Consider the following 23,846-nt stretch of genomic DNA (forward strand, 5'->3'; position numbering starts at 1 on the left):
ATAAAGGATGACTCATGTAAGCTGAAACCTTGAAGGTCTCTCCAAGTTTTGCAGACAGCTAGACAGTTGGAGAATCTCTTCACCTCAGCCGTCCTTGTTGTTTGTGTAACTTTGGATAGGGAGGGACCAGTACATCTAGCTAGTTTCAGGGACTTCCCGAGACTTCTACATTGTCTATTTCCTAGATTTTAATAACTCTTCCTTTAGAACTTTTTAAACCTTCAAGCTCTTCCCTCAGGGTGGAATGTTTCAAATTGTTGCTACACAATGTTGTTATTGGTTTTATTCAGAGCTCTTATTGTTTCCAAAAATGATTGGTGTGCATGTGCATATTTAAGGGAGGAGAATTGAAGGTTAAAAGATAAGCATTCAGCTCACTCTAGTATGTTGCTGTTTTCCAAGGTGGCTATGTTAGCTGCCTCCCATTTCCACCCAGTGTCACCAGCTGAGGATGAGGCTGCCTTTGCTCCCCAACCAGATAAATTTGATGCTGGGCTCAACTTTGTCAGTCTTTCTGGCCCTTTTGTGAAATGTGTAGAGGTGCTGTATTACAGTTTTAATTTGCATTTCTCTGCTAGCTTACAATGCTGAGCATAATTTTATGTATTTGCTGGACATTTGCCCTGTAGCCAGAGGCTTTTCTGCATCCTGTCTGTCCCACAGCTGCTTATAATTAGTCAGAGGCTGACAGCTCAGGCTTATTACTAGCTAGCTCTTACATATAAAACAACCCATTTCTATTAATCTGTGTATTACCATGGGGCCCGTGCCTTACCAATAATGCTCTGGTATCTTACTCTTCTGGCAGCTGCTGTCATCTCTTGACTCCATCTTCTTTCTCCCTGTATTTCTCCCTGTATTAGTTTGGCTTTCCAGCCTAGCAATATTCTGCCCCTCCATAGGGCAAAGCAGCTTTACCCATCAACCCATAAAAGGAACACATACTTGCAGCATACAGAATGACACATCATTGCCACCCCCATCCTGTGTAATGCCTGTTCACATTTTTTAACTATAGTTTGGGTGTCTCTTCCTTGATATGTACAAGAGACTTTTATGAGCCACTTATTGACTTCCTGTATTAGTTAACATTTCAACTGATGTAATAAAATCCCATGGTCAAAAGCAATTTATGAGTTTATTTTGCCTTATGATTCCAAGGGGATTAGAGTCCATTATGGTGGGGATGCAAGTCAGCAAGCAGCGGGCACGGTGGCTGGAGCAGAGAGGGGACAGAGCACACGCTTAACCACAAACATGACGTAGGGAGAGCAAACTTGAAGAGGAGCAAGGCTATGAACTCTCAAAACCCACTCCCAGAGATGACTTCCTCTAGCAAGGCTGCACTGCCTTCCCCCAACACTGCCACCAGCTGGGGACCAAGGATCCAAATACCTGAGCCTGAGGGGACATTCTCATTCAAACCACCACACTTACTTTTCTCCAAATTCTTTAAGTTCTCCATTTGCTAACCGTGCACATGTGTAGTAATAGAGGAATATACCGACTCATTATAAAGCATGCACATCTCAGTTTATTTATTGTAATGGTTAATTTTGGGTGTCCCCTTCACTATAACGAGGGATGATAGGACAATGGTAATGCACACTTCTGTAAGGATGTTTCTAAGAGGCTGACAGGTGGGTCAGCAAACTGAGTAAGAGGCATCCTTCAGCCAGCTGAGGGACCAAAGAGAACAGGAAGGCCGGAGGAAGCTGCCATCTGGTCTTCCTTCTGCAACAGAGCACCTTTCCCGTGTGTCCGACCCTCAGATTCCAGGTTCTTCCTCCTTTAGGCCCTGACACTTGAAGGGTTCTTTTCCTTCAGCCTTATAGCGCTTGTCTCCCTCGGTTGGAAGCTTCTGATTTCTTGGATGTCACACTGCACACTTTTCTGTCTCTCAGCTCCCAGATGTTCACTGTAGATTTTTTAGCCTCCTTGGTTCTATGTGCCAATATCCTGGTTCTCTAGAATGTACATCTATTTATAGGTATACATGTATCCATATCTATCATCTGTATCTATATACGTACTTACATTTAAACTGTTGGTTTCCCCCTAGCTTATAAGAAATGAAGGCCAGGTTATTAGGGTTGTAATGCCATAGGCAATGGGGAATTTCTCATTGTGTGTGTGTGTGTGTGTGTGTGTGTGTGTGTGTGTGTGTGTGTGTAAAATCTACAAGAATCTGTGGTAAACAACAGACATTCAGCAAATACTTGTCAAATAAAGGAAGGAAGGGAAAAAAGGATGTCCGTGATGTAATTTTAATTGGTGCCTACCTAACATGCAAAAAGTCCTGTGCCTGTGCTCGATTCCCAGAACTGTACAAGTCTGGTGTGGTGGTGCATGACTGTAATACTGGCAATCTAGAGGCGGAAGCCAAAAACAACAACAAGGAATAGCTGGGGGTGGTGGTACTGCCTTTCATCCAAGTGCTCCAGAGGTAGAGGAAGGTGGATCTCTGTGAGTTTGATACCAGTCTGGTCTATATAGAAAGTTCTAGACCAGTTAGAGTCAAAACGACCACCAAGTAAACAAACAAAAATCCCTAAAGGATTGTTATATTCATATTTCTATATCACTTTGTTATGTCTGTAATATAATTGTTTTAATTTTTATTTAATTTACATTTTGTTTTATATTACTCTACCTTCCATAATCCAGGTAAATGAAGAGCATAGGTTTGGCACTGTGAGATACTGTATTTCTGAAATATAGCCACAAAAACAACAACAACAAAAACTCCAGTCCTGTATTCTTCTAGAACCTTGCCACTCTATAGCAAGAATTGGAATAATTTCAATTTTCCTTGAGCTTCAGTGGGATTTTGTTGACTATTTTGCTTGATGGAGTCCAGGAGCAATGACATTCTCTGTTGTCTTATTCTAGGTCCTAACAGCAATATAGCTTCTATCTTATCTATCCTTAGGAGAGAGAGTTTTGGAGCCCTAGCCATCACGGAAGACACTGCCATCCTGGAGAAACCATATTATCATGTTACACCGACATGGAGAGAGATGGCCAAAGCATTCTCAGATGTCTAGCTTTCTAGTCTTCCCAGAATAGATGGCAGATTTGGGAGTGAAGAAGCCAAGAAGTTCAATGCAGGCCCAGCCACCATTTAACCCAGAGCCTCCCACATTACTTTGAGCCAGAACCACCTAGTTGAACTGTCCCCAAATTTCTTGGGCACAGAAACTCTGACCAACAATGAGTGATTATTGTTTTAAGCCATTACATTCTGGGGTAATTTGTCATGCAGCAGGATCACCGAACACTTACTGTAAAGCCAGTTAGCGTGATTGAGTCAATAGGAAAAAAGCATGAACCTTGCTCTATTTCATTAAAGTGTGTGCTCCTTAGAGAAAAATATCCTACTTGGCAAAATGCAAGCAATGCCACTTCTTATTCCAGCTATTCAAAATTTTACCATGCCTTAGTCTCTGAGGAAAATTTCATGCAACTATTATTTTTCCAGTTCTCTCTAGTTTTCTCTTTTTTCTTATTATCAATAAAGATAATTGCTTTGACTTTCACATTGAAATCTGCTTCCCTCTTGAAGACATTCTCTATTTTTCAACCTTTTCACACTGATGTAGGTAGGTTTGCTTCCAAGCTATCAAGCTGGGAATTCACTTCAGCACTCTGCCTTAGTGCCTCATACTTCTGGATCTTTTTCTTGGGTTCTTGTTTGTATTAGTTACTTTCCTATTGCTGCCATAAAACAACGTGACCAAGACAACTTATAAAAGGAAGGGTTTAACTTGCCTTATGGTTTCAGAAGGGATTGGAGTCCATGACAGTGGAGCTCAGTTTCATCTCAAACTGAAAGCAGGAGGCAGAGAGAAGACTAGGAGTAGTAGGAGCCCTTTGAAACCTTAAATCCCACCCCCAGTGACACACCTCCTTCAACAAGACCACACCTCCTTCAACAACAATGCCACACCCCCTAATCCTTCTCAAACTGTTCCACCAACTGGGGCTCAGGTATTCAAACATATGAGCCTATGGGGGCCATTCTTATACATACCACCACACTGTTCCAGTAGAACATATATTTAGTAACATTTTTGTGTGATACACACACACACACACACACACACACACACACTTGTTCACGTCTGTATGTGAGTGTATATGTTCTTGTATGTATTTGTGCATACCTGTTTGTGGGGGTGGGGTGATTTATGTGTATACAAGTGCACATCTCTGTGCATGTATATAGAGGCCAAAGACCAATGCTGAGCATCTTCCTCAATTGCTCTCAAACTTTTTCTTTGAGACAAGGTCTTTCGCTAAACCCAGAGTATACCAATTGAGCTAGACTGGCTTGCCAGTAACCCCAGAGATCGTTCTGGATCCACTTCCCAGTGCTAGGATTAGAAAGGGGCTGCCTGACAGGGTTTCTATATACATGATAGAGATCCAACTTAGGTCTCCATGCTCATTTGGCCATCTCCCCAGCTCCTAGTTAAGTAATTTCTATTTGAGACCGGATCTCCTGGCTGGCCTGGAACTTACTAGGGAGACCAGGATGGTATGAGATTGACAAAGGTCTGTCTCCTGAGTGCTGGGATTAAGGACTTATGCCAGCATGCCTGGCTGACTTAAGTCATTTTTAAAGTATGCATAGAACACGTTTCTGCATCTAAAGAGATGGATTTCATTGGTATGTGTGCTTACTCATAAGGCTGTTCTCTGAATGAGTGAAGTTTCCACATACTCAACAAATTCAGCTACTACAATTACCCAAGGAAACATCCATGCCATGAAATTCAACTTTGGAGTAGAGCTAGGTTTTTGTTTTTTGTGGAGGCTCTAAAGCCCTTCAGGTTGAAAAATACTTCTGTCTTCCCTCAGTCCCTCTAACCCCACCTTGAAAAGCATGTGTTCTGTGAAGACTATGGTTATGCAGCAGTTGGAAACAAACAGCTGGTCTACACTTGGAGTGCAGACAGTGTGTGTCTGAGTGGTCCAGTTCTGCCAACTGTTGTGTGGTTAACTTCCCTTACAGCACCTCAAGTTCATGCTTGCTCTTCCTATCTGTGTTCTCCAAGCTTGGGGCCCCTCTAGCCAAAGCCTGTGGCTGAAGCCTTCTTAGTAGCATGTGTTCGGCCTCTGTAGAGTTCAGCTTTGGGATGCCAGTGGGCACTATTGCTTTCTACTTTCCAGAAACATCATCAAGCCATCAAATATTTTTTTCTGTTTCAACATTCTGATGGACTTTTCCATTCTCCATATGGCTTTACCATTGCTTCAACTAGGTCTAGGAGAGTTTCTAAGGAGATCTACAGTTCTAAATTGCTTAAAATAATATTATCCAGTTGATAAATAATTTATATTTTTTCCTAAAATAAAGAGAAAACATGCTATGTGAACTTTCATTTATTTGTTTTTTCTTTCACTTACTCCCGGTTTTCCTACCACTCACCTAATATCCCCAGGCTGTAGTGATTTTTTATAAATTTTTATTTAAATTAAAAACAATTGTATTTTACATACCAATCCCAGTTCCCTCTTCCTCCCATCTTAGCATTCCCCCCACCAAGCCCTGATCCTACCCCTTATCTACTCCCCAGGGAGGGTGAAGCCTCCCATGGGGGACCATCAATGTCTGTCACATCATTTGGGGCAGGGCCTAGGCCCTCCCCCTTGTATCTAGGCTGAGAACCCATTCATAAGGAATGGGTTCCCAAAATTCATTTTTGTACTAGGGATAAATACTGGTTCCACTGCCAGAGGCCCCATAGACTTTCCAAGCTTCCCAACTGATACCCACATTCAGGGGCCTGGTTCGGTCCTATGCTGGCTCCTCAGCTGTCAGACTGGGGTCCGTGAGCTCCCCCTTGCTCAGCTTAGCTGTTTCTGTGGGTTTCCCCAGCCTGGTCTTGACCCCTTTGCTCATCACTTCTTTCTCTCTGCAACTGGATTCCAGGAGTTCGGCTCAGTGCTTAGCTGTGGATCTCTGCTTCTGCTTCCATCAGCTACTGGGTGAAGGCTCTAGGATGGAATTTAAGGTAGCCTCTCCACTATTGCTTAGATTCTTAGTTGGGGTCATCCTTTTGGATCCATGGGCATTTCCCTAGTGCCAGATTTCTCTTTAAACCCACACTGGCTACCTCTATCAAGGTATCTCTTTCCTTGCTCTCCTTCTCTGTTCTTCCCTCAACTCGATCTTTCTGACTGTGACGATTCTGATAGTGGAAAAACTATGGGTCCAAAAGGGCAGAAGAGCCACCTTGTCTTGTCCTTTGTCACTTCCTAATAATTAAAATAGCACAGTTCTAGGCATGATCTATGCAGAAAACAACCTACCGTGGAGTTCCCAGTTACTTCCTGTGCTAGATAGGTGACAAAGGGCCATGACTCGTAGCTCTAGGTCTCAGCCTCTCGGGGACAATAACACATTGCTCATAGAATGCTGTTTTGAGCATATTAAGCAATCTACCAATGGCCACTGCTAGCAACAGCTGCTGTAATAATTGACTGTCAACCCAGTCATGGGACAGTCACCTTGTTATTCTCTCTTTCCCCTGGATAATGCAGTCTTCATTAACCCAAGTTATGAGACATTTATGAATTTAAGTTTCATTTGCATAACCTTCAATCCTAGCCTCCATCTTAATCTTCAGATCACAGGGAGCATGACGAAGATAAGAGAGAACAAGTTACAGACAGATGGTAGGGCAGCATGAGCATAATCATGCCCTATAGTTTTACAGCAAAGATTTTACAGTCTTTGTCATTTATCCCTTCAAAACATTACACTGTATGCAGTTTATGTATTCATTAGACATTTATCCAATAATCTGTTTTCCCTTGCTATGCACAGCAGTGAGAAATACAGAGATTGTTAACAGGAATGCAGAGGTGGGAGAGGCCACTGTGTTCCAGTCCTGTCAGGACAGGCTTTATGAAGGAGGAAGAGATTGAAGTGAGCCCCAGAATCAATGGGATGTCACCTTATTTGGAAGAGGCCCACACCAGCCCAGGACATGTATGCACAGGATGGTGACAGAATGTACGCTAGAGGGAAGGTTCTGGCTAAACAGAGGGTGCTGAGATGCTGAAAACCAGTTTCCATTTGTCACAGACACTGGTCCTCTAGCAGTCCATTGCCTCACCCCACAGGCTTCTGTCTGATCTGCCCAGGGGTAGAGGATCAGGGGAGACTCTGAGAGAGATTTCCTCACAAGTCTCATTGAAACATTAAGGTAATGAGACATGGAGTGAAACACCCATGCCTAGAGTAGGCAAGGAAGACAAGAAGAGAGACACACACACGGAGAGAAGGCAAGGAAGACAAGAAGAGACACACACGCTGAGAGAAGGCAAGGAAGATGAGAAGAGAGACACACACGCTGAGAGAAGGCAAGGAAGACAAGAAGAGAGACACACACGCTGAGAGAAGGCAAGAAAGACGAGAAGGGACACACACGCTGAGAGAAGGCAAGGAAGACAAGAAGAAACACACATACACTGAGAGTAGGCAAGGAAGATGAGAAGAGAGACACACACGCTGAGAGAAGGCAAGGAAGATGAGAAGAGAGACACATACTCTGAGAGAAGGCAAGGAAGATGACAAGAGAGACACACATGCTGAGAGAAGGCAAGAAGATGAGGAGACACACACTCTGAGAGAAGGCAAGGAAGACAAGAAGAGAGACACACACGCTGAGAGAAGGCAAGGAAGACAAGAAGAGAGACACACACGCTGAGAGAAGGCAAGGAAGATGATAAGAGAGACACACATGCTGAGAGAAGGCAAGAAGATGAGGAGACACACACTCTGAGAGAAGGCAAGAAAGATGAGAAGAGAGACATAACTGCTGGAGGAAGGCTGGGAACATGAGCAGAGAGGGAGACGAGGATTTCCACACAGTGAAGAATATGTTTGTTGACTACTGAGTAAGATGGAAACTTAAGGCCCACTCCAGTCCCACATCTTTTGGAGCCCGTGGGATCTGGTTCAGCCAAAGGAATCTGGGAAGAATACTAATTTTGCTTGTAAAGGAAGATGATAGCTGTCATTGGGGGATAAGAAGACTTCTTCCACTATGCTGATTGTTTTCATTGATGTCTTGACTGAATACCGAACTACTTTCTCCCTTCTCCCCGTTTTATTCAATCTGTGACTGTAGGATGTGGCCCAGCCCTAGGGGTGGAGGGGGGTTTCTTCCCTTCTCAGTTAATCCTCTCTGGACATGCCTTCAAACACACCCAGAATAAGACTGTGTCTTAGGAAGAAGGAAAAAGAAAAAAAACCCAACAACAAAGGAACAAGTCCAAGGGAGTTGTAGAGCTGTGTGCAATAAATGAACCTGTTTATTTTTCTGAGAAAACTTGGGTGACTTTCTGACTTCTTAGTTGGAAAGCCATTCTGTGACTTAATATAGTAAAAGAAAAGATCAATAAGCCTGTCCAAGGATTCATGAAACCATTTTCACTGGCAAAATACGCCACAAGCAAAGTCAAGAGACAAATGACCAACTGGGAGAACCATTTGCAACATCTGTCAGGGAGAGACTGAACTCCTTCTCGTTAGGTAAAGTGCTCTGAAGATGAATCAACAAGGCTGATAGGAAACAGGAAAATCGTACAAAGAGACAATTCCCTGGGGAAAAAGAAACTGGCTTTTAAACAAAATTTAAAACTATTCAACCAGGCTTATAGCAAGAGGAATTCTGATTAAAATCATACCAAGCAATTTCTCACTTAGAGACTAGAAAACAATTCAGAAGTTGAGCCAGCTATACATATACAGTCTGTTGGCCCAGAACCTGACTCTTCATATAAAGACCCCATTTAGATGGAGTCATAAGCACTTAATTTATCTGTGGCAGTTTGACTACAACATGTGCCCAGGGACCCAGAATATAAACCCAGTCACCTCTGACCTATATTGTCTTCCTGCTTCCTCTTCCCCAGAATTTCCCTTCCTTTGTGGAATTCACCAGAAGCTGCTGGGAAGGAGTTTAGATTCCTGGATTGTTTGTGTTTCTTAGTGTTTAGTTTAGTTTTTGGTTTTGACTAAGAACGATGATGACTCTCAGTCTGCAACAGGGGAAGAAACTTGCTTGGAAATTGAGATCACAGGGATGTAACTGGGGACTAGACCAAGTTCCTCATTGCAATGATTTTTGTCTTAGAAAGGGGCAGAGTGACAGTCACTTTCTGATTCTTAGTCTGTGAGGGATTTTTGCACTGACTCAAGAGTGGCAGGGGATACATACAGTTAACAAGAGGTGACCCTCTAGTCTTGATTCCAAAGTCAGTTCCAGTCTGATAATCAACTTGTAGATTTATTTGACATATTAAGATGAAATGAGAGAAGAAAGCAAATTAACCCCCACCCTACTCCTGCCCTCAAATCTGGACATAGCTATCTAATATTTAGGCAAGTCTCTCTTCAAGACAGACTCATTTCTTCCCTCCCTTACTCACTCATTCATTCACTTACACCATTCAGCTCTGACACAGTGAGTACATATTACACTACCTTGTGCTCCAGTCACAGAGATAAAGATAGAAACATGACTGTGGCAGCCTGTGTGATTGACAGGGAGAGTTGAGATCAAAAATAAAGCAGAAAATGTTTTAAGTGCTCAGGGTGATGAAGAATCTGAGAGGTCATCTTCCATCCTTCAGGTTGCAGATCAGGGAACTGGAGCATAGAGCACCCCTCCCCCAACCACTAACCAGCTACTTTAAGGACAAAGCCAAGGATAAGCTCCAGGTTTCACCTCACCAAATCCAGTGCAATTTCCGACATGAATTCCTGCTTCTAGATCAGATCTGAAGTGTGTGGATGAGCAAGAAGGCTAAAAAATATGTTACAGAGAGTAAGATGATGACTTAATCTTCCTATTTAAGATTCTGGAAGAAGAGCATTCTTCGAGGACAGGTGCTAAGTGGGTGAGGAAAATGTATTTAATTAATCATTTTGTGATTCACTCACAAATATGGGCTTCTTGGGATATTGTCCCTTAAGATTTTGAAGGAAGGCTCCAGCACGGGCCTCTGTGCTATTAATGAAAGATGAATAACTTTACTGTCTTACATATTGGTCTCCTCTTCAAAATATGTCTCTGAATAAAAAAGTCTAGCTGTTGTAGCTGAACTTGGATTCACTTGGTCTCTATGGCAACTGTGAGCGAATCCCCACAAGTCACAAGAAAAGGGCACTTGACATCTTGAAGCACAAGAGACAGACCCATTAAATCATATCCATTCCTGTTGAGGCTGCAAGGTAGAATAGAGGGAAGACACTATCAAACACATATTCTAGAACCGTAGGACAAAAGTCCTCTCTGTGCTTGGCCCAATTATTTTTGCTGCTGCTGAGGTCAAGAGCCATTTATAAAGGCTGCTGCCTCTAAGGGACAACTCTACATGTTCCTTGACAATCTCCTTGCCTACCCCTCACCCCAAGCCTAAGCAGAGTAGGACCCAGTTGTCATCAAGATGCCTCAGACATTAGTGTGGTTGTGTCACACAGGTAAGCAATGAGTAGTAGCTCATTAAGTAAATTGTCCAGAAGAAGACAGCCCTGTACATCCATGGTTGCTCACCAAAGACTGTAAAGGAAGCAGAACTTGTTCCAGTAAAGTACTCCACCTTCTTTAGGAAACATCTCTTTGCCATTAAAGCCTCATTCCATGTAACAGAAAGGAAGAAGGATGCAGAAGGAATTACCTTTCTTTCAAGGAAGTTGCCTCACAGCATTTGTGCTAACAATCACTGAGGAGTACATCATCGTTGTCATTGTCATCGCTCGGGCCTGGACCCAGAGTCTCATGCATAGTAGGCAAGCCTTCTACCACTGAGCCTCACCCCCAGCCCTGACCAGACTCTAATTACTTTGTGTATTTGATGGTAGGAAAGGAAGGGGGATACAGTCCCTATGCCTGAGGGTTGTTTGCTTGAGTATAAAGCAGAAATTTCAGCCAGGCATGATGGCACCTTTCTATAATTCCTGCACTCCGAAAGCTGAGGCAAGAGGATTTCAAGTTTGAGGTAAGCCTGTGGCATGTGATGAGATCATGTCTTCAAAAAAAAAACCAAAACTGAACAATAAGTAGGAGTTTCCTTGTAGGAATGGAGGGAATGTGTATGTGGTCCATGGTGCCTGGCATGGATGAAGGCTTGTTTTCGTGAAGAGTTGGAGTTAGCTTTTGAAGTCTTTTCTTAGACATGTTATCCTTTGATGTTGACTTCTAGCCTGATGTCTGAAATGATTTCCTTCTCATGATGAGCCAGTGATCCTATAGTATGGGGGAAAGAGTAACTTCCTGCAGAGGCAGCTGTATAATGACTTTAGCCAAAGGAACCTGGGGATTTCAACATCACAAGTGGGTACTCACTGGGACCTAAGGGAAGACATGTCCCCAGATGCATGTGGACTCCTGGTCTCTCAGCATGCAGGCGAGCAACGTGTTCAGTATGAAGTGTAAGCAAATACTACATAAAGCAGCAGCAAGAGAAGCCGCTTGAGCCTCTGAGTGGACATACTGCCTACTGGAGCCAATGAGTGTTAGCTTCCATGTCAGCTGTAGGGAAAGGTGCTAAGGAAACTGGAGGTAGCATCTGGAAACCCCCAGTGGCCCCAAAGGTTCATGTTCATTCCAAGTTGGATGTGGGGACATCTTGAACTTTTTTTTTTTTTATAGTTCTGCTAATCTCACAGTCATATTTTTCAGGCAGTCTAGGCTTAAGACTTCGGGAAAGGAAGGCTGTGGAAGAGTGACTTCAAATCATAATATCCCTTTTAGCTTAGGAGGTTCTGAAAAGACTTTTGAACTCTGAGTAGATATTATGGGTTGTCAGAAAGGGCTTCTGTGCCTTGGTGCCTGGCTTTGGGGCATTAAAAGCAAATGGTTCTGCCTGAAGCACAGATTTGAGGGAAATACTTTATCATAAGGCTGTGAATGAGTGCTTCTGAGGCTTAACTTTTCAGTTCTGTCTGGGGGGCAGAGCTGAGAGAACTAGGTAGACGTGTTGACAGTGGGCTGGTCCTGCTGCCTTAGGCTCAGTGTGGATGAATGTCAGGGTGCCATGATTTTGAAGTGTGGGGCTCTGGGTAGCATCAGGGACTGTGTTTCCTGCTCTGCCGTGACCCAGGAGAAAAAAGGAGATCTGATAGCTCAGGGTTCTCAGAGAGGTGGGCCCGAGATAGTTTTGCAAGAATTCACTGGAGACAGCCAGTGAAGGAGTCCAGATTGTGTTACAGCAAATATGGCCTCACAGGAATCATGACTTCATCTTGCTGAAGGCAACTGAGGAACAGAAGTGAAGGAGAAGGTGCCCCTGCACCAATTTGTGATTGGGGTGATGTAATATTAGATCTACACAAACTAGACTAACTGAAATAAAATTTTGTCTTTTACTCCCACCTCCATCTTATTTGCCATCCCATAACTCCTTCCTGTAGAAACCCTAGCCCCTTGTCTCATCTCTTTTCCATAGACCTATTGATTGCTCTTTGCTATAACAGTCTATAGGCACCCAAGCCTCACTGCTACTTCTCATTTTCACTTCCCATTCTAAGAGACCCCTATAAACCCATACAAAGAATTAAAATATGAAAAATCAAAATGTGTACGCTCACTCCTGTTGATCTTTCCTTGGTCAATTTAATTTGCAGAGCCCACTCACTTAATAAAGAACCTAGAAGAAGCAATCCTTCCCATGCTACAGGACAGGGACAGCAGCATTTGCTTGGGCACTTTAGAATGGACAAAGTAAGGGGCAGAGTGATAGAAGGCTGGGAGACAATACAATAGGGACAGGGAGGGGCTCTCCAGTCAGCAACTGCAGGTGAACTGGCAGATGCCAGTGTGCACATGAGCCGTGTGTGTGTGTGTGTGTGTGTGTGTGTGTGTGTGTGTGTGTGTGTGTGTGTGTATAAGAGTTCCGCAGTAGCTTGACTTCTTTTTTAAAGAATAAACTTCTGTGAATTTAGCTGGCATGCTGAAGTCTTAAGTGGAAAGAGTCTGACATTGAAGACTGCAAAAACTGTATAAACAGAACAAGTCATTGCTGCCTCAGAAAACATTAGGCTTGAGCCAAAACCCGAGTCCTGTTATGAAAACACAAAGAACATTACCAACTTGGTGACTGTGAGTTTATGGCATGAGAAATTTGAAGATGCTGCAGACCACATATCAACTTATCAAAACTGAAAACAAAGGCATTAGATTTTATATGAGTGCATCAGTAAGAGAGAGATGTCTATGAGGTCTTGTGAGCGGAGTAAATTACTAGAAGTCTTGTTACAAATGTAAATAATCTTTTATTGACAATGGACCACATTGATCAAATACTATGTAATCAGGTATTATTAATATTTGCACATGAACAATTGCACAAAAATCCTTGTTAGATGAGGATCTTCCAAGGAAGAAATAATGGCCTTATTAAGGTCTCCTCAGAGAGAGATTACCGCCCCCCCACCCCCGTGTCTCTTCCCAATCTTCCTCCAATGCCACTATCTTAGGGTTGTTTCCCACGATGTGCTCTGCTGTTCTTCCAAGAGATTCTAGGAGTTCCCACAATTCCATTCTGCTTGTCCTTTTACAATATCTTGTGGAAAGCTGGGCACCAGTCTATTAGAATAGCTGTGGACACAGGATTGGAGGAAATCTTACAACTTTGTGTTGGCACCTCCTGCCTACACTGAATGGCATTCCCTAGCCATGGGGTGAGGGATGATTCCCACCTGGTCTTTCATGAGCTGAGGACTACCTCTGGTTGCTTAGTTGGGAATGATTCTCTCCACTCACTCTTTTAAATTCTAGCTCCTTGGGCATAAAATTCGGAGAGTCACACTTCTGCCCAGAAATGTTGTAGGAATTGATATAAATCTCACCACCTGGCATGTAGTGGGTGCTTATTAGTGGTTCTAAAATTTATTTATTTATTTATTTGTGTATGGACACACATGTGGAGGTCACAACTTGCAGGAGTGAGTTCTTTCTTTCCTCCATGTAGATCTCAGAGATGGGCACCAGGCACCCTCATCTGTTGAGTCATCTTGAAGCCCCCATTGGTGTCTCTTGATCCCTTTCTTGATACCTCTTTTGGAGTGGAGTACCCTTGAGAGTCTCCTCCACTCTCAACTCCTATTGGGATCTTCTAATAGCCTTTTCTAAAGCAACCAGTGTTGCTCTAGGTCAGTCACACACTCCCGTGTTCACCCACTGCCCTTTATTTTAAGCTGTCTGAACATTTGACCTCTCTTCGGGAGGAATATTGGGAGGACTCGATTATCTCAAAGGGAAAAGAATGATCTGTCAGCCAGATAAGTGTGTCTAAGTTATAGGAAATTGAATCGACACACAAGAGCCCATTGTTTTTCTGGCAAGAATTGAATTATGTTAGTGAGAGATCAGAGAGCTGTTGCTGACTTCCCAGTGGATGCTAAAATTAGATAAGATGCTGTGGTTTTGTTATCTGGAGCATGGGTAAGGAGACTTTAAAGAAAACATCAAGCTGGTGTCCATTCAAAGTCAACCAAGGTTTACTTAAACCAAGGACAACTAAATGTAATGAGTTCATCCAAAGGCAGAGGGAAAATAATCAAAATCATTTTCTATATTGGCTATTAAAGTGAAAGACACGCTACATAAAATGCCATTCAACAAATACAGCCCAAAATAAAACCAGATGCTGTAAAATTTTGATTATCTTGGAGCCCTTTAGACAGGAGGAAATAGTTGACTTTATATCTTCAAGCAAGGATTTTTTTTAAAAGGATTTTAAGTGGAATGGTCTCTAAAATGATCACATGCTTTTACAAATTTCCCAGAGTATGAAGAATAGAATTTAACCCCTTTCTGACCTGGAGTGTCAGTGAATTTATAATAATATTAGTTATTTTAGACTCCCTGGTTGATATGACAAGGCCCTCAACATCAGCTTAGGTGCCTGCAGCTAACTGGCTTTAAAGTAGTCCCAGATTTCTGTGGTTGTCACTTTCGTCTGCCAACTGTCCATCTCTAGTGTCCCTCATCACTTTCAGTGACTGCTAAGTCAAAACTGAGTTTTTAAAAAGTTACTTGACAACTGTTAGGAGCTGAACACTAAATGTGCCTCACAGGCTTACGTGTTGGTCCTCAGATGGTGGCACTGTTATAGGTAGTTATGGAACCTCTGCAAGTATGCCTTAGCTATCAGAAGTGGACCACTGGAGACCAATTTTAAAGTGATACCCACTTCTGATTCCTGTCTGCAATGTGACTATCTGCGTCATGGGTATATCATCATCAACAGGAGCAGGTCCTGGTGGCCTGTCTTCCCCACAGTGACATGGTGTATAATCTGAACTATGAGCTGAGATTAGACCTTCCTTCACTGGGTAGCTTCTGTCATATATTCTGTCATAGCAATAAGAAAAGTTAATAATATATAAATCAAAAGTAAACTTATTCTAAATGAACATTTGAGGGTTTAAGAAGAATAGATATGGGCCTTGATGATTTTTTTTTAAAAAAATGTCAGTTATTCCAATGTCTTTTATTCTGAACTATGCCTAAGTTAGAAAGATTTCTATAATTAGCAGAGCCAGTAGAATGAATATATACTAGAAGGAGATTTATTAGATTGACTTGGACTATGTGGAGTGGGTGGTACCATGATGGCTGTCTCATACTGAAGAGAATGAGAGTCCTGTAGTTTCTCAGTGTACAAGGCTAGGTGCTTCAGCAGTCCCCATTTGACACTGAAGGCTTGGAGGATTCTTGGAGAGCCTCTGGTCTTCAGTCCACATTGTCAGCTTGAAGAAGCTGTGTCCTGATGATAGAGACAGAATGCTGCAGCAGCAGCGGCAGCCACCACAGAGTAGCTGAACTTGCCAACAAGACAAAAGGCAAGCAGGTGAAAGCAGAGCTTCTGCCTTTGACCTCTTTTAACCTGGCTACCACTGGAAGGTACTGCCCACATTTAAGTTGGTTCTCCCCAGTTCAAGTAACCAGATCAAGAACATCTCTCACAAGTGTGCCCAGCTGCTTGCATCTTAGTTGACTCCAGATCCAGTCAAGTTGACAGCCAAGATTGACCAACTCCTTGCTTTAGTATCAATGCCTCATATGAGAAAACTTTCCTTAAGTCATAATTGTCATTCAGGTATGAAGACATGTGTTATTCTCAGGGATGTGTATGTCTTCAGCTGGTGCACCTCTCCACACACTGGTTATCTTATTTCTGGGTGAGCATGGGGAGATGGCACTGGCAATGCAGAAGATACTGTACTGGGGTCCTAGACCTTATATTAAGGAGTCACAATTGCCTGATGACTAAGTTTTGCAGGAAGTATAGTAGGTCTTCTTGGCTACTCAGCTGTCTCAGGTACCAGGCTCACTGGACGGGTTGAAGTATATCCATGCAGAACCATACAGTCTTTCTGGAGGCCAGTGGGACTTGGGATATCTGTACCCTCAGGCCAGTCTTCTCCTGTCAAGATCAGCCTGTATTTTAGCCAAGTCTGTTCTTCAAGTCTCATATCTAGTATATGCACTATGGGATAAAAAATGCTGACTAGTCCTGGTGTTGGATGACATACTGAATTATAAGGAACCATGCTTATGGCTTTAGGCAGCTTTTGCTTCCTTGGCTGTTATTGTTTGACATGGTTTGCTGAGATATTTTTTTTCCATATCGGAATGTTCATAAAACTGGGTGACATGAAAGTTCGTACTCATGGAGCCACTAACCTGGAACTAGGACTTGGTTCTAATATGAGAAAGATTTTTAAAAGGCTCAGTTTACTAATTTAAGATGTGTCTGGTGTCATATCTCTGTAAACTCAGTATTCTGGAGGCAGACAGAGGATGCTCATGAGTTCAAGGCCAGCCTGGGCTACATGATGAAACCCTGTTTTTTAAAAATAATGTATCCATTCAACCTGTCTCTATTGAGCATAGACACTGTGATAAACTCTGAGACACTGGGATGAATAACATGAGCCACCTGCTCCAGTGAACTAGAAGCACAAAGACAATCACAGCACAGTGTGATGAGTGGAAGCACCACTGAATTCTGACCTTCACAGTGGGAAAACCTGGCCAGTCCTTGATCTCTGGTTCCAGACAGGACACCAATACAACCTATCTGGGTTCTCAGGCTCCCCAAGCACCTTATGGAGTGGTGGTGGTGGTGGTGTGTGTGTGTGTGTGTGTGTGAGAGAGAGAGAGAGAGAGAGAGAGAGAGAGAGAGAGAGAGAGAGACAGAGAAAGAGAGAGAGAGAGAGGGGAGAGAGAGAGAGAGAGAGAGAGAGAGAGAGAGAGAGAGAGAGAGGGAGAGAGAGAGGATGAGAGAGAGAGAGAGTTCTGACCATTCGAGTTCATTCACTGAATACCCACATTCTGCCTGCACCCTCCAGTGTGGTGCTCCTGAGGCCCTGTGACATTTAATGTTTTCCCACAGAGCAGGAGGGCAGACTTGTTGGATGGTCCCTGTCACCCACTGCTACAGATGTCAGGATAGACACAAAGCACAGTAGCAGTGTCTCTTTGGCCAAACGTGCACTTGTTGGTTTTGTCTGTCTTCCAGTAGGACAGTGAGCCTCAGCTAAAGAGTCTCCTCTTTGAAGGAAACTGAGACTATGGTTAAGAAGGTTCTAGAATAGGAAAGGTAGAGTTTTGTTTTTCCTCAGTGAATTATGAAAGTACAAACTTCTGACCTACAAGAATAGAAGGGAGTGAAGCACATGAGCAAAGCCATTCTAAGAAGGCCTCATGATTGCCTTGTTTTGAAAACACACTAACGTTCATAGCTTCCACAGGAAATGCCTGTGTATGCACAATTTGAAGATTGTAGTTTCCTTCTTGGACAAAGTAACTGGAAATGTCATTCCAGGAAAACGTAAGCAGGCTTTGTCCTCCCAGCACCTACAGTCTTGTAGCTGCCCAGGGCCCACCTTCCTATCCAGTAAGAACCACAACTAATGTCGGCACGTTTGTCAAGGACTATGACAGATGTCTAGATGCATTATCTTATTAATCCAAAATAGAGTTCATTGTTGTGAGTCAAATGCTGTATTCCTTTAGTCTTTCTCACAAACATTTCATTTTATTGCATGACAAGAGATTCAAAAGATACAAAAGGAAGACAAACAGGTTATTTCCTAGTACAGAATCTTGGCATCGTGGATTGTCCTGGTGATTATCTGATTGGAATGAGTGTTTTTCAAAACACGCTCATTATGCCTCCAAACAGGCACAATGAGAGTCCACGTGATCCATGGAAAGCATGTTTTTCATCATTCATATCCCTGTTTTTATTTTACAGAACCCAATAATGAGCCAACAGTGAACTTAGGTCCCCCATGTTGAAAAGACTGTTATTTTGGCCTCAAGGCAGTTTTACAAGGCAAAGATGTTTCCTCTCTGAGCAGAATGTTATAGTTTTGCCATGAGAATTTTGGTGCCTGGAGTATCGAAGTGCATGCCTTCTGGGATCAATGAATACTCCATCCATTCAGGAGCTCGGCAGCCTGAAGACCAGAAAGCAGTGACAGAACCTTGTCTAGCCTCCATCAGAGCAGCCAGCTCGCCTGTGCTTCAGGCACACCAGGCCCATGTCTATCCTTTGAAGACTTCAACTCATTTACCTCAGTGTCTTTTCACCTGTTGCAACCTCTGCCTGGAATTTCCACTCCCTCAGCTCTTCTTCCTCTTCTTAAAAAAAAAAAAATTATGTGTCAGTGTGAGGGAAGGGTGTGCCTATGAAGGTCAGAGGACAGTTTCTGGTGGTCTGTTCTCTGTGGGGGCCCAGGATTTAACTGAGATCTTCAGGATTGTCACCAAGCTTCTTTACTCCCTGAGCCACTATGCCAGCCCAGAAGCTCTTGTTGAGCCAATCCATTCTAATGTTTTCCAACTGTCCTATCCCTAACAGACTTCCCCAATCTGAGCATGTATTCTAATCCGTAATGTTCTAGAGTATGTCCTCTCCATTATCTGAGCCCATTACCTGTGTGTTAAGTTCAATGACAGCAGGGATCCTGTCTGCATGGTATCCCACTGCCCTGTGCAGTGTGTGGCACATACTCATTGCTCAGTGTGTATCTACTGAGTAATATGAATGGATAATGAATGAATAATACTAAATTTATCCTTATTAGCTGTCTTAGTTACTTTTCTCTTGACAGTATAAAACACCATGACTAGGACAACTTATTGAAGAAAGCATTTACTTGGGGGCTGGCTTATAGTTTCAAGGGATAAGTCCATGGTGGAGGGGTATGGCAGCAGGCGGGCAGGCATGGTACTGAAGCAGTAACTGAGAGCTTACATCCTGATCTTCAGGCAGGAGGCAGAGAGAGAGAGAGAGAGAGAGAGAGAGAGAGAGAGAGAGAGAGAGAAGAGAAAAGGGAGACTGGATCTGGCATGGGCTTTTGAAACCTCAAAGCCTACTCCTAGTGACCTCCAACAAGGCCACACCTCCAAATCTTTCCTAAGTAGTTTCACCAACTATGGACAAAGCATTGAAATATGTTAGCTTATGGCCATTCTCATTCAAATCCACCACATCAATAAAATGGGATATTATATAATACACGATCCTTAGTATTCATGATTCTCAGAAAAAGTCTGCCCTCTGAAAATGCAATGTGTGTGGGGGAAAAAATAAAAATGAATTAGGACATAAACAGTGAAATGAAAGCCAGTCGTGTGTATGTGGGGAACAGGGAGACAATACCTATAATCACTGCCCTGTAGGCCCTGCCATCACTGGAGACACTGAAACAGACTCATAGGTTTGAGGTCAACCAGCTTGGGCTACACAGAAAGGCTGTCTCAAAAATTGATGAATAAATAAATGAAGAAACGAAGGAAGAAAGATATGTAAGAAAGAGAGAGTGGAAACAACATGGAGATTGTACATTTCCCTTTGAAGCAGGATGAGGAAGTCTGCCTTGAGTCATCTTTAAGTCTGAAAATATTTCATCTACCAAAATCCTGTCACTCTCCACTTTTCCCTCAGTCAGTCTTATCTTGAGAAAATAGAAATGTCCACCCACATTCCTGATGGCCTCATGTTTCCCATAAAAATTGGGGCTGGAGAGGCTGGGGAGATGATGTGAGGAGAGGGTGTTTAAAAGTTTCTATCAAAAATTGTTTTCAGGGGAAAATATCTAGACTTTTGAGTCTACAGCAATGTGTGACAGCTTCTGGGAAATGAAGCCATGGGCCACATAATTCTGGATTGGTGAGGGGCCTGGACTTGGTTCTGAGCAGAACAGCAGGTTGTAAGATTTTGCCAGAAAGTAGCAGAATTGGGAGAGAAGGGGAAGATGGATAAGCCTAAAATGAAACTCCCCTGGGACTGTAAAATTGAGTGAAAGACAGGTGTGGGCTACGCTTTCCTTGGAACTCCATTTTTTGAATTCCCAGCTGTAGCTAGCCTTTGGAATTCTCCAGAGTTTAAAGGTAAGAGGTGCTGCTGCCCAGAGTCAGATGTGGCCTCAACTGAGATGCTGGTGACATGGAAGAGTTCTCGTGTCAACCTGGATAAGGTGTCGTGTGACTCCCTACTACCACACCTGCCTTCTCTGGATGTTGGAGTTCCCTGAATCACATTATTTCTCTCTAAGAGCTGGTGTCTCCTATCCCAGCTCCTAAATACCACGAGAGACACCACTTCTGCAGATGTGGACCAGGGAGGATGCACTTCCCTCTGAGGGTCAGGAAAGCACAAGCAATCTGGCCCCAATGATGCCTGAGCTTTTAGAGGAGTTGGCTTGAAAGATATTGTGGAAGATGGAGCAGCTAGAGGCACACAAGGAAGACAAGTAAGAGCAGGTGTGGAGGCTGAAGTGGAGCCTGCTACATCGGTTTGTGCGGGGAGGCCCAGGAGTGTTCTCACAGAGGAGAAAGAAGAGGAAAACAACAACAACAACAACAACAACAACAACAACAACAACAACAACAAGCCAAAAAACAACCCAAAAGAAAAAAAACAATGCTGGACACAAAGGAGACACTAAGAAAATACCATTGCCAAAGGTTGGCTCTGTCTTCCCCGGGACAGGACGGGGGATGGTACAGGTTAAGGTTTGAGTCTGAAATGCCCCTCTCAGGTTTGTGTTTGAGTACTTATTCTAAAGCTATTTGGGAGGCTTTGGCGCCCTTAGGCTGTGGCAGACCACTCAGGGTGCACATTGAAAAGATGCACCCAACCTCTTGTTCTGGTTTGCCATGATGTGAGGAACCACCTCCCCTTGTTTCTGGGGCCGTGAGTTAAGCTGGGTCCTAACAGTGCTGACAGTGAAGGAGAGGAGGCTGCATTGAAATTCTCTGAAACAGTAGGCCAAATACGGCAAAGGGGCTTCTGTAGGGTATATTGGTCATAGAGTTAGTGCCATGTGGGACCACCATTCTCCCACTCGTATTCTCTGTCTCTCTCTGTATGTGTGTGTGCAGTCATACGCAGAACATAACTACTATAAATAACAAAATAAAATCCATTGCCCAGGGAACTGGTGATATAGCAAACAAGTTCCAGATAATATAATATTATGCTAAGTAGTGATGATGGTAATGGAGAAAAATAGAAGAATATAGTGTGTGTGTGTGTGTGTGTGTGTGAGTGTGTGTGTGTGTGAGTGTGTGTGTGTGTGTGTGTGTGTGTGAGTGTGTGTGTGTGTGTGTGTGTGTGTGTGTGAGTGTGTGTGTGTGTGTGAGTGTGTGTGTGAGTGTGTGTGTGTGTGTGTGTGTGTGTGTGTGTCTGTGTGTGTGTGAGTGTGTGTGTGTGTGAGTGTGTGTGTGTGTGTGTGTGTGTGTGAGTGTGTGTGTGTGTGTGTGTGAGTGTGTGTGTGTGAGTGTGTGTGTGTGTGTGTGTGTGTGTGTGTGTGAGTGTGTGTGTGTGAGTGTGTGTGTGTGAGTGTGTGTGTGTGTGTGAGTGTGTGTGTGTGTGTGTGTGTGTGTGTGTGTGTGTGTGTGTGTGAGTGTGTGTGTGTGTGTGTGAGTGTGTGTGTGTGTGTGTGTGTGTGTGTGTGTGTGTGTGTGTGTGTGTGTGTGTGTGTGTGTGTGTCTGTGTGTGTGTGTGTGTGTGTGTGTTGTGTGTGTGTGTGTGTGTGTGTGTGTGTGTGTGTGTGTGTGTGTGTGTGTGTCTGTGTGTGTGTGTGTGTGTGTGTGTGTGTGAGTGTGTGTGTGTGTGTGTGTGTGTGTGTGTGTGTGTGTGTGTGTGTGTGTGTGTGTGTGTGTGTGTCTGTGTGTGTGTGTGTGTGTGTGTGTGTGTGTGTGTGTGTGTGTGTGTGTGTGTGTGTGTGTGTGTGTGTGTGTGTGTGTGAGTGTGTGTGTGTGTGTGTGTGTGTGTGTGTGTGGTGTGTGTGTGTGTGTGTTGTGTGTGTGTGTGTGTGTGTGTGTGTGTGTGTGTGTGTGTGTGTGTGTGTGTGTGTGTGTGTGTGTGTGTGTGTGTGTGTGTGTGTGTGTGTGTGTGTGTGTGTGTGTGTGTGTGTGTAGTGTGTGTGTGTGTGTGTGTGTGTGTGTGTGTGTGTGTGTGTGTGTGTGTGTGTGTGTGTGTGTGTGTGTGTGTGTGTGTGTGTGTGTGTGTGTAAAAAGAACAAGCCGTGAGTATTTCAGAGAAAGAAGAGCAAGGGCAACACACTGAGGGAGACAGTTCATGGATAACGTGGATGCCATCTCCTCTTCCTCCTCTCTCTTCCTCCACCTTTCCCATCTCCTGCCCCTTCTCCCTCCCCCTTTCTTCTTTGATGAAGTTGGAACCTACAGCTTTGCACATGGTAGGATACTTATTCTACCCCTGAGATATATCCTTGTCACTTTTCTTTTGCGTCTTCTAATTTTGAGATAGCGTCTCACTGACTTGCCCAGGCTGGCTTTGAATCCACTCGGTAGCCCAGACAGGCCAGAACCTGTGATCATCTTTCCTCAGCCTCCCACGTGGCTGGATTTGCAGGCCTGTGCCACAAGACACAGCTCTCGTCTCCTCTTTTAAATGGCTGTACTTCTCCATGGAGGACCCCTGTAAATGGCGGCATCATCAATCTCACCCAAAGTGGAAGCAAAGCAGAATAGAGACCACTGAAGTCAGATTGGATGAACCGCTTCTCTCATCTTAGCTTCAGAGTGGCGACCAGGCCATATGTGCCTGTGTTTTGCTCTCATTCACTGCCCCTCTACCTGATGATGGTGGAGGGCATTGACTTGCAAACTCCTAAGGAGAGTGGGAAAGTGAGCATCTCTCGCTTCCCTGGCTAGTTTCTTCTCCACATTCTTTTCCCTTCCAATTCTGTGCCTGAGATGGAAAAACAAACAAACAAAAAACTACCCTGAGTTACATCACCCCACAGCTTTTGCAGGAAGTGGGCAGCTTTGCCGTGAAGGCAGTGTGGACTCTTGCTTGGTGCACTGAAGACCAGGTGTTCTAACCCAGGAGCCTATCGGGTGGGTAGGTGCCTGGGCTGCCTCCAGCCTCACTGAGATGCTTGCATTTGATGTGTTTACTGACGCAGAGACTGAACTTTGGGTGGAGGGAGGAGCTGCCTAGAGATACACAGTGAAATGGAACAAGGACTTGAGGTCAACTTATAGGGAAATCTTAAAAAAGAAGCTTGGAGCTGAACAAGCAAGAAGAGGGCTCCTGGACAGCATTGGCCTGGTGACGAGCCTCCACCTTTGCACAACTGAATCACCCAGGGAGATTTTTTAACTCTCCATGCTCAAGTCTTCCCCCAAGCTGATTGAAATGGCATTTCTAGGGGTGGGACACAGGTACCAGAATGTCAGATAATGTACCCAAGTACAGCTTCCCAGATGATGCCAGTGTGCAGCCATGGGCTAATGGCAAACTCAGTTGTAATTATGAAAAAGAAAAACTTA

The 23,846-nt window shown here is 43.8% G+C and overlaps 1 long non-coding RNA gene across 4 annotated transcripts in view; it reads left to right on the plus strand.

The window, feature by feature from the left end:
* The window catches only part of LOC118238616, a 176,770-nt gene that overhangs the window by 38,062 nt on the left and 114,862 nt on the right, over positions 1–23,846 (plus strand). Inside the window, exon 3 of one of the 4 annotated variants that reach the window (XR_004769400.1) lies at positions 18,289–19,355. The exons of the other annotated variants lie outside the window; for them this stretch is intronic. This is a non-coding gene — a long non-coding RNA (uncharacterized LOC118238616). Of the gene's footprint in view, positions 1–18,288; positions 19,356–23,846 lie in introns of those variants that run through there. 4 annotated transcript variants of the gene reach the window in all.

Source organism: Cricetulus griseus, chromosome 3, assembly GCF_003668045.3.
Source record: "Cricetulus griseus strain 17A/GY chromosome 3, alternate assembly CriGri-PICRH-1.0, whole genome shotgun sequence".
Taxonomy (NCBI): Eukaryota; Metazoa; Chordata; class Mammalia; order Rodentia; family Cricetidae; genus Cricetulus; species Cricetulus griseus.